The sequence below is a fragment of the Tachyglossus aculeatus genome, unplaced genomic scaffold (assembly GCF_015852505.1).
Source record: "Tachyglossus aculeatus isolate mTacAcu1 unplaced genomic scaffold, mTacAcu1.pri scaffold_97_arrow_ctg1, whole genome shotgun sequence".
NCBI classification, from domain to species: domain Eukaryota; kingdom Metazoa; phylum Chordata; class Mammalia; order Monotremata; family Tachyglossidae; genus Tachyglossus; species Tachyglossus aculeatus.
Genome location: NW_024045100.1, coordinates 1,739,849 through 1,750,571, shown reverse-complemented (window position 1 = coordinate 1,750,571; position 10,723 = coordinate 1,739,849). Strand labels below are relative to the sequence as shown.

General features: G+C 44.2%; 1 pseudogene; it reads left to right on the top strand.

The window, feature by feature from the left end:
- Positions 1 to 7,692: 7,692 nt before the first annotated feature.
- On the top strand, positions 7,693 to 8,595 carry LOC119924387 (annotated as a pseudogene).
- The last annotated feature ends 2,128 nt before the right edge of the window (positions 8,596 to 10,723 follow it).

The following is a 10,723-nucleotide window of genomic DNA, read 5'->3' as shown; positions in this document are numbered from 1 at the left end:
TCGCTGCGCTTCCCCAGGGCTTGGGACGACCTTGGCCCGGGGAAGACGCGGTGGAGGAACTTTGGGACTGGATCAAACATGTGACGCAAGGAGGATTGGCCCCTTGGCTGGTCTCGATCCTTGCCGCCACTGGGGGGGTTTGCATTTGCTCATGTGCCTCCCGTGCCTCCTTCGTCTCTTTTGCTCCATTGTTGCCCGGGTGGTCCGCGAGCTTAAGGTCGAGATGCTCCCATTGCGCGGACGCCCTTAGCGGTCCCCGCCATAACGGGAGGGGGACACGTGGGGAGCGTGGGAAAGCGCTGAGACAGGGAGTATGTGCACACAAACCGTACCCAACGGCTCAAAGCCAAACAGACTCAACAACAGGAGATAAAGGGACCAGGGCAAGAAAAACAAGCTTGCACCTGCAAGGTTCGGAGGCAACCTCAAGGCCATATCCGCAGCCAGTGATGGTTGGCAACGGGTGGCTGGGGGCCAGCCAGAGCAAACGCTTCGTGATGGACAGAGCTGTTGCTAGGCTAGTGGCTGGAGGGTGGCGAGTGAGTGTGTTACATGGCCTGAGAAAACCCTGCCCCCGGGCAACGGGGGGTATAAGAGACGAACAGGACAAGGGGGGACACAGGTGCTCTCTCTCCCTCCCTCTCTCTCTCTCTCTCTCGTTCTCTCTCTCTTTATTAACTATGTAGTCGCTGACAGCAAATAAACGGCAACCAAGCTTTGGACCTCTGGCTGACTCTTCCTGGTGTGAACGCGCGGCCTGCGTCCGGAGACGTCCGAAGACCCAGAGAGGGTAAGAACCCGAGAGTTGCCCCCAAAACCCCGGGGAGCAACGGCCAATGTCATTTCTTTTCATTGTTTTAAGGATAATCTATTAAGCTGTTAAGAGTTTTTTAAAGATTTGCTAGGATGGCAGCATTTGTACTGAATCATTAACCTCTGAGCATTCATTCGTTCAATCGTGTTTGTTGAGCGCTTACTGTCTGCAGAGCACTGTACTAAGCGCTTCGGAAGTCCAAGTTGGCAACATCTAAAGACGGTCCCTATCCCACAGCGGGCTCACAGTCTATTAGGGGGAGACAGACAACAAAACAAAACATATTAATAAAATAAAATAAATAGAATAAAGATGTACAAATAAAATAGAGGAATAAATACGTACAAACATACATACATACATACAGGTACTGTGGGGAGGGGAAGGAGGTGAGGCGGGGGGGATGGGGAGGGGGAGGAGGGGGAGAGGAAGGAGGGGGCTCAGTTTGGGAAGGCCTCCACTTGTCAGCTGGGTAACTTTGGGCAGGTCACTTCACTTCTCTGTGCCTCAGTTGCCTCATCTGCACAGTGGGGATTAAGAGCACTTGGTATTCAACCCAGGCTCAGCCCTCGGCTCCATATCAGCTATGTACGTAACTGCAATTTAATTATTCATATTAATGTCTGTCTCCTCCCCTAGACTGTAGACTCGTTGTGGGCAGGGAACACGACTACCAACTCTGTTGAGGTATATTCTACCAAGCATTTAGTACAGTGCTTTGCACACAGCACTCAAGAAATATCATTGATTGATTGGTCTGCTGTAAAAAGATTCATTTAATAGGGAAGGAATTCAGAATTCTTGCAAACCAAAGTGGGATGAAGTCTCGCCTCCAAGAGGCAAGACTGGAAAAGTGGGGAAGGGCTATGGAGACAGAAGAGGACCGAGAGACCGACAGAGAAGAGGTGAAGAGATGCAAAGAGTTTGGAGACAGGGAAAGGGAGGATTATTGAATATCAGTCTGGCTCGGCTGGTGGTCCCGAATGACCCTGAGATCTGCTTTAAGTGATCCCAAAAACCCATATCACCAGAGGCCTCCACTCATCCCACCATAAGGAGGCCATCTAGAGCCTTCTCTAGAGGACAGTTCCAACTGATCCTTTTCCAGCCAGACCATTTCTGGCTCCAGGATCTCAAATCTTTCCTTCATTCTTTGCTGGACAACCTCTTCTTTTCCAGGATTACAGGCTCTCCTGAAAGAAGAGGAGATTTAAGATTGCAGTGACCATTTCTGGGACACTTTGAAGACACTAAAGATCATGGAGGGTCTTTTCCCAAAGCAAAAAAAAAAAGGAAATCAATTTGTCTTCAGAAATAAATGAGCCACAATTTACAGGCCTTGGGTTAAAATCAAACCTATGAACAAAACTGGCGGTACAAATTGAATCACTGTAGCAATGCTCTGCACACAGTAAGTGCTCAATGAATACAACTGATTGATCATGGAGTCCCCCTCAGATGCAGATGCAGGATCCAAGACGATCCCCTCATATCTTTCAACCTGCGCTGGGAGTTTGGATCTTCACTCATCTAGAACCCTCATTCCCATTGTGGGAGTCCTGTACTGTGTTCCTCCTTCCTCCCTCGATTCCTCTTTTTTAATCTTGAGTTTTCTCGATTGTGATCTATTAAGGACAGGGAATGGGTGTTTTACTTCTCAGATACTCTCCCAATTTCTTAGAAGAGTGCTTCACACTCAGGAAGTGCTCGATAAATACCAATCACTGATTGACTGGGTTAGAAAATTCTCTATGATGATGTTATGATTATGTCATCACTGCAGAGCTACACTGGAAGATTAAAGTACCAGAGATTTTCCTTTTGAGACTTACATTGGGAGATTCATCAAATACTCCTGGGCTAATGAGAGATAGGGTGGCACAGATAAATGAAATCCACAGATAATCCACAAATATTCCCAAACTACACTTTATATGAAACAGTTTCAACCCCTTCTCCTATTAAGCACTTTAATGGGAGCTGCTAATAAAAGCAAAAATGACTGTTTTGTATTTCACCTCCCTTCTCTTTTCTGCTCATTTTTAGATTAGGTTTAATCAGCTTCTAAATGACCACATTTAATATTGTTTGTAATTTCTTCTAGGTCAAATTATTTCTATTGGAGTCCAATACTCTTGGGAGTTCAACTCCCAGCTTTAAGACATTTTGGGAAGTCACTTTAGGGTACTGCCTATGTATGCTATGGTAGGGGCAGAGAAGGGGAAAGTTCTCCAAGGATCGGATTGGACGATCAATTTAGAGGTTCTGGGAAACTGATGGTGTAGTATTTTGACTAGGAACACTCTGGAACCAATATCCCTGCTTTCTAGTGAATCAGCTGCTGCTATCCAGAGTTGGTCTGAGCGAGGCTCTAGTTTGGAAGACTTGGAGATTGGTCTTGTAGCTCTAGCAATCATTCCAGAAGACCCTGGGCTTTTTTGTAGTACAAAATGCACTTGAATTCAAATTTTTGCACTAAATCCAATCTTTTAGCCCTAAGCACCAGTCCAGGCAGATTATTAGAAGAAGTGGATCAAATCACATAGCATCCAAGAAACTTTTGATGTCTTCACAGCTAACTTATTTTTAATAACAGCAAGAATAACAACAAAATGTGATGGTTCTCTTTTGTCCTAGTAAAAGTAAAAATAAAATAAAATCACATTGTCTATCTGACTATAATTGTTATAATGGAGTTGGACTTTCTGTTTTTAGTTAAGTTTGTCATTTGGTAGTGGTGGAAAATTTGATATTTGACCATGATAATAATAGTGATATGGTATTTGTTAAGCACTTACTATGTGACAAGCACTGTTCCAAACGCTGGATATTTTTTTTGGTTCAGGATTAAAAACAAGCAAATTCTGATTTACACTTTTTTTTATATTTCAGTGGCATATGTTTTTAAGAACCATTTGTTACTTGAGTAACTCCCAGACCATGAATAGATTACATGGAGTCACAGGAAAAGATTACAAGGGGCGTCTTATTTTGTGAAAGTATAAACAAAATTACTAATAGAACATTCATATAAAATGCCTGCTAAATTAATGATCAAAGATTATAATATAGAGATTAAAGAAAAGTCTATTTAATTTTTGAAAAGTTGAATGGTTTGCAGTAATAATGCTGTTATTACTGTAGTTTTAATCTTTTTAATTGTGCTAGATGATTTTCTCTGACATAATCTTTTTCTCTGGTGCAGTGGTTGGCAGGTAGATGTGCAAATTCCCCCTGATTTGTCAGAATTCAGCAGTAAACATTTTAAATTAAACTGATCACCATATCTTTATTATGTACATATTCATGATATAAAATTATGAGCTATGCCTTTTAATTGAAAAGGAATAATTTGATGTCAATTGCTAGAAAATAGAAAGGTTAATGTTTTTAGAATGGTATTTGTTAGGCGCTTACTATGTGCCAGGCACTACACTAAGCGCTGGAGTAGATACAAACTAATCAGGTTGGATATAGTCCACGTGCCACATAGAACTCACAGTCTTAATTCCCACTTCGCAGATGAGGTAACTGAGGCCCAGAGAAGTTCATTCATTCATTCATTCATTCATTCAATCATATTTATTTAGCACTCACTGTGTGCAGAGCACTGTACTAAGCGCTTGAGAAGTACAAGTTGGCAACATATACAGTCCCTACCCAACAACAGGCTCACAGTCTTGAAGGGAGAGACAGACAACAAAACAAAACATGTGGACAGGTGTCAAGTCACCAGAATAAATAGAGTAAAGCTAGATGCACATCATTAACAAAATAAATAGAATAGTAAATATGTACAAGTAAAATGAATAGAGTAATAAATCTGTACAAACATATATACAGGTGCAGTGGGGAGGGGAAGGAGGTAGAGTGGGGGATATGGGGAGGAAGAGAGAAAAAGGGGGCTCAGAAGTGAAGTGACTTGACCAAGGTCACAAAGAAGACAAGCGGTGGAGCCAAGATTAGAATTCAGGTCCTTCTGACTCCCAGGCCTATTCTCTATTCACTGGGCCTTGCCTCTGATTAGATTCCACTTTGATGGCACTGAAAGAAAGAGCTGGGGAACTAAGGAGTGTAAATAAAGACATTTTAGTAACATTTACAAATGCAGTGGGGTACATCAAGGAAATTTTCTGCCCTTAGCAATTCCACACAGCCCTGTCCATTCCATCTTCTTCCAAATCCTGAAGTTGGTCTTTCTCTGACTGAAGAATTCTCAGTGTTACAGTGGAAAACACATTCGAGGCATGGCCTCTGGGAAATCCCTCCTGTAGTTATTGTGTGTTTGCTGTCCATTAACTTTCGCCAACAACTTTTCAGTCATGGCTGGAAGGGCTTGGTGCATCAGAGCATTCATTCTACAAGTTGGATTCAGAACCATATTAGTTAGAAACAATCCAACAGAGAGAGGTATGGTCCTCTTAAGGCAGTGCCCATTCTGTGTTTCTAGGAAATACATTATCTGATTTAAAAGGTCTTTTGAATGGTGCTGGAACATTCTGTACAAGCTTAAAATGGAATGGGAAATCAAGCTTAAAATGCAATCAGAAATCTGACAGCCTCCTCAAATTGACAATAGAGTGAGAGGATTATAATACCTCGCTGACATTTGCTTTATAAATCTAGTTGAACTCTGGCTCCCTCCTCTCTCCCACTTGTGGAAATGGATGTTAACCAATCAATATCATATGGGCAGGCGACACATTTTATTTTTTATTTCCATGAAAGAGACTTCATTTTGGCTGAATTTTACAAATCTGCAGTATGAGAAAATCTGGGGAAATGACAGGTGAAAGGAATTGTATATAAAAGGTGCAATAACTGTGGTATTTAAGTCCTCACTATGTTCCAAACATAGTGCAGCACAGGGTTAGATACAAGAAAATCAGGTCCCACAAGGGGCTCACAGTCTAAGTAGCAGTGAGAATAGACATTGAATCCCCATTTTGCAGATAAGGGACCTGAGGCACAGAGAATTTTAATGACTTGCCCAAGGTTACACAGCAGGTGAGTGGCACAGCCAGTATGAGAACTCAGGTCCTCTGGCTCCTCGGCCAGAGCTCTTCAAATTAGTCCATGCTGTTTCTTTGGGAAAAGTTCTGTAAGGGCCAGGTCTTGGCTTCACTGGCTATCAGGACTGACATGGTTGTTACATGTAATATTAATCTGGAAAGGGTGGGGACTTAGTCCTTAAAGGTTTCTGATATTCTGTAATCAATCAATCCCCCTCTCAGGGGGAGAGAGTCTCCAGTACTGTACCAGTCTCCACTACTAGAGGGAGAGTCAAGCAGAGGCCTTTCCATTCCTTCCCATTCCATTCCACTCCATTCCATTCCATTCCATTCCTAGCTTGGGCAGTGGCTAGCGAGTGGAAGGCAATCTGCTGCAAGGCAAAACCCACCCGTGCTGGGCAGCAGTGGCATGTGGGAGAGTCAAGGGCAGAGACTCAAATTTACTTCACGGAAGAGGGCAGTGGTAAAGCACGTCTGTATTTTTACCAAGAAAATTCTCTATATACAGGACCAGAACGATTGCAGATGGAGGTGGGGCATTCTGGGAGAGATGTGTCCATGGCATCTCTTTGGGTTGGAAATGACTCGACAGCAGAAGACAAGATAAGACAATCAATCAATAAATGGCATTTATTGTGTGTGAAACGTGTGCAGAGCACTGTATTAAATCCTTGGGAGGGTACAGTGCGATAGAGTTGATAGAGACGTTCCCTGTAACAAACAGAACTTGTGAAAAACCTGTTAAGGGTTGGAATACCCTTTGGAGATCAGGGTGTGTTTCCCTGGTCCACAAACTGTAAGCTCATTGTGGGCAGGGAATGTGTCTGTTATATTGTTATATTGTACTCTCCCAAGCACTTAGTCAGTGCTCCATGCACAGTAAGTGCTCATTAAATGTGACCGATTGATTGATGTAAATATCCTAATTTCTCCTGTCTGTAATCTTTTTAAATGTCTATTCCCCCTAAAGGGAAGAAGCTCTTTTTTAAAAAAATGTTTTAATGGTATTTGCTAAGTGCTTCTCGACCACGAGGAGACACCGTAACCAGTAAGAGGATCCAAGGTGGCAGTTCCCATCATAACCTTCCCACCCAGCATGGGGCAAAATGAGCCTCAGTTGAGCTGGAGTTGGGGACAAAGGGGCTCAGCACTGTACTAAGCACTGGGGTAGGTACAAATTAATCAGATTGGACACACTCCATTTCCCACAAGGGGCTCGCGGTATTAATCCCCATTTCACAGAAGACGTAACTGAGGCACAGAGACGTGAACTGACTTTCCAAGGTCACACAACAGACAAGTGGTAGAATGGGGATTAGAACTCAGGTCCTTCTGCAAGATCCATTTAGACTGTAAGCTCCCTCTAGACTGAAAGCTTACTGTGGGCAGGGAATGTGTCCACCAACTCTAATATATTATATTCTCCCAAGCACTTAGTACAGTGTTCTGTCCACAGTAAAAGATCAACAAACCTCATTGATTGATTGATTGATTCGCAGGCCCCTGCTCTATACACTAGGTCATGGTGCTTCTCTTGTGGGCAGCGATCATGTCTACCAATTCACTTGTATCCTCCTGAGTGTTTAGTACAGTGCTCTGCACATAGTAAATGATCAGCAAATACCATTGATTAATTGTTGTCCATACTCACATGCTAGAGCTCCAAGAAGATGGATCATAGGGCATAGAATCAGAGAAAACATTCTAGAGACCATGGAGAACTCTTCGGATCAGAGGAATTCCCAGGGAGAATGTTTTTGGGAAATAAAATGCATTTTGACTGAATTTGCTCCCTTCATAGTTATTTCTAATTGGGTTTTGTTGCAGATGTATTTCCCCTCTGCTCAACCCAATTAAAGTGAACATATGGAGAAGAGAAACAGTGTGACAGAATTTATTTTCTTGGGAATTTCGCAGAACCAGGTGTTACAGAGAATTGATTTTTCCCTCTTTGCCCTCCTCTACAAGGTATCATTGTTGGGAAATCTCTTCATAATGATAACCATCAACATCAGCCCTCGCCTCGCCTCCTCCATGTACTTCTTCCTTAGCTACCTCTCCTTTCTCAACATCTGCTATTCTACCACCATCACCTCAAAGATGATGGCCGACCTATTTGCTGAGAGAAAAAACATCTCCTTCAGCAGTTGTATGACTCAGCTCTTCGCTGTGTACTTCTATGGCTGCACGGGCATCTTCTTCCTCATAATGATAGCCTACAACTGGTGCGTGACCATCTGTGGACATTTGCGCTACCCGACCATCATGAGCCGGCGGGTGTGTCAAGTCATGGTGACTGCCCTCTAGGGCGGTGCATTTCTACACTCCATCGTTCAAACCCTCCTCATCATCCAGCTTCCCTTCTGCTGCCATAGTGTACCAGATGACTACTTCTGCAATGTGCATCCCTTGCTGGAACTTGTCAGCGCTGAAACCTCTGTGGTGGGCCTGATGGTGGTGGCCAACAGTGGGATGATCTCTCTGGTAACCTTCTTCATTCTGGCCATCTCCTACGCCATCATCTTGTTCACCCTGAGGACCCAGTCACCTGAGGCGAGGCAGAAAATGCTCTCGACCTGTGGGGCTCACATGCCACCGTCTACCTATGTTTTGGCCCCTGTATCTTCAAGTACATTCGTCCCTCTCACACCCTAGCAGTGGATAAGATGGTTATTTAACACTGTTATACCACCGATGCTGAATCCCCTCATTTACACCCTGAGGAATGATGCTGAGGTGAAAAGCTCCATGAGGGAATTGTGGAGGTGAAGGCTGTCCTCAGGAGGAAAATTAACACTGTGGTCAGCGTGGGGTTTCTGCATCATCAGTGCTATTTGCCAAGTGCTTACTGTGAGAAGAGTACTGCAGCAGAGTGGCCTAGTGGAGTCAGAAAGACCTGGGTTCTAATCCTGACCCTGCCATTTGACTGCTGTTTGACCTGGGGTAAATCACTTCACTTCTCTGTGTCTCAGTTGCCTTATTTGTAAAATGGGGCTCAACACAGGGCCTGTGCTCAACCTGATTAGATTGTATCTACCCCAGCCCTTAAAACAGTGCTTGACACATAATAATCACTTAACAAATACTGTCATCATCATTATTATTATTACTAAGTGCTTGGGAGAGTACAGTACAACAGAGGTGGTAGACATGTTCCCTGCCCACAATGAGTTTACAGTTTAGAGATGAGTTTGGATGTAATTGGTAAATTATGTTGGTAGGATCTTAGAGGACTTTACTCTGTAGGCATTTTGGTGACAGTAACAAAAACTGGGACTTAATGTTGACTGTGAGGACCAATTTAAAGACTATATGAAACGGAATTCAATGTTTTCTTGTGAAATGGCGGAGTTTGTATCTCCAGTGGTTGAAAACAAGCTTGTTGTGGGCAAGGTATGTGGCTACCAACTCTGTTATATTGTACACTCCCAAGCACTTAGAACAGTGTTTGGCACTCAGTAAGTGCTCAATAAATATAGTTGATAATAATAATCATTGCATTTGTTAAGTATTTATTATGTGCAAGGCACTGTTCTAAGTGCTGGGGAGGATAGAAGGTGATCAGGTTGCCCCACATGGGGCTCACAGTCTTGATCCCCATTTTACAGATGAGGTAACTAAGGCACAGAGAAGTTAAGTGACTTGCCCAAAGTCACGTGACTGACAAGCAGTGGAGCCGGGATTAAAATACACGACCTCTGACTCCCAAGGCCGTGCTCTTTCCACTGAGCCAAGCTGAGGGCCTGAGATAGGAATTACTGCCTTATGAATGACCATCCTGCTATCCCACTGAGGTCAATCAATCGGTCAATCAATTAATGGTATTAACTGATTGCTACTGTGTCCAGAGTAAACAGCACGAGGTAGGGTGGAAGAGCCAGGGAGAAACTAGAAGCTGGGAGGTGGGGTTAGGTTGGGGAAGCTGTAAGAATGAGAAATCCTATTGGTTCAGTCTTTCACTGATTCTCTGCCTTTCTTCCCCTGACTCTCTCTGGCCTCCTCTCCCACCATCCAGTGTGTTGCTGTCCCTGCCACCACAAATCCTTCCTCCCACCCCATCTATCTCCTGAATTTCTGAAGCCCTTAAAGTAGTTTGTGGATAATTCCATCGTTTCTCAACACCATGTAAATTGTCCATATGAGTGATGACAAACATAATGATGTTTGTCCTGTTGTAGTATCTATGTCCCGAGACGGGAGAAACACTTTCCATTTCTGCAGTTTCTTGCCCGGCAATTTTTGGGCAGGAGCAGAGTAAAGCTAGGTGAGGGGGCCAATGGGGCTCTTGGCTTGTGTGCAGAGGAGAAAGTGACCCAAGTACCTACAGCCTCCCTGCCCATCTCTTTACCCCACCTTTCTGGTCCAGATCACCATCAATCAAACAATCAATTGTATTCATTGATAGCTTACTGTGAGCCCCGTGCTATGCCCTTGGGAGAGTACAATATAACAGAGTCGGTAGACACATTCCCTGTCCACAATGAGCTGCCACTGCATAAGCAGATGGGGCCGAGGGAGGGTTTGAACTTTGATTCCTCAGCCCATCTCCCACAACTGGGCCAAAGCTCCTTGGGTCATATCACTGTGTGGCAACATCGGGATTGCCATCACCAGGGCCTTTCCACAATTTTCTCGGTTCCTGGGCTACCCTGACTCCTGCCACCATGGCCCACCTTGTGTTTGTTAGCAGCAGGAATCCCACTAACCCCAGTGGCTCCAGTAGCAGCAGTAGCAGCAATAGCAGCAGCAATCAGGCACCTGAAGGTCTGTGCCAGGGCCAGAGCTATGCTGGTGGTCTGGTCTCCAGACTAGCCACTACCCAGACTTTTTCCCGAACTGGGCCAGACCTGTGTATCTGCTGCCTCTCCCACTGGTCATCCTGTCCCCACCTCCCTTC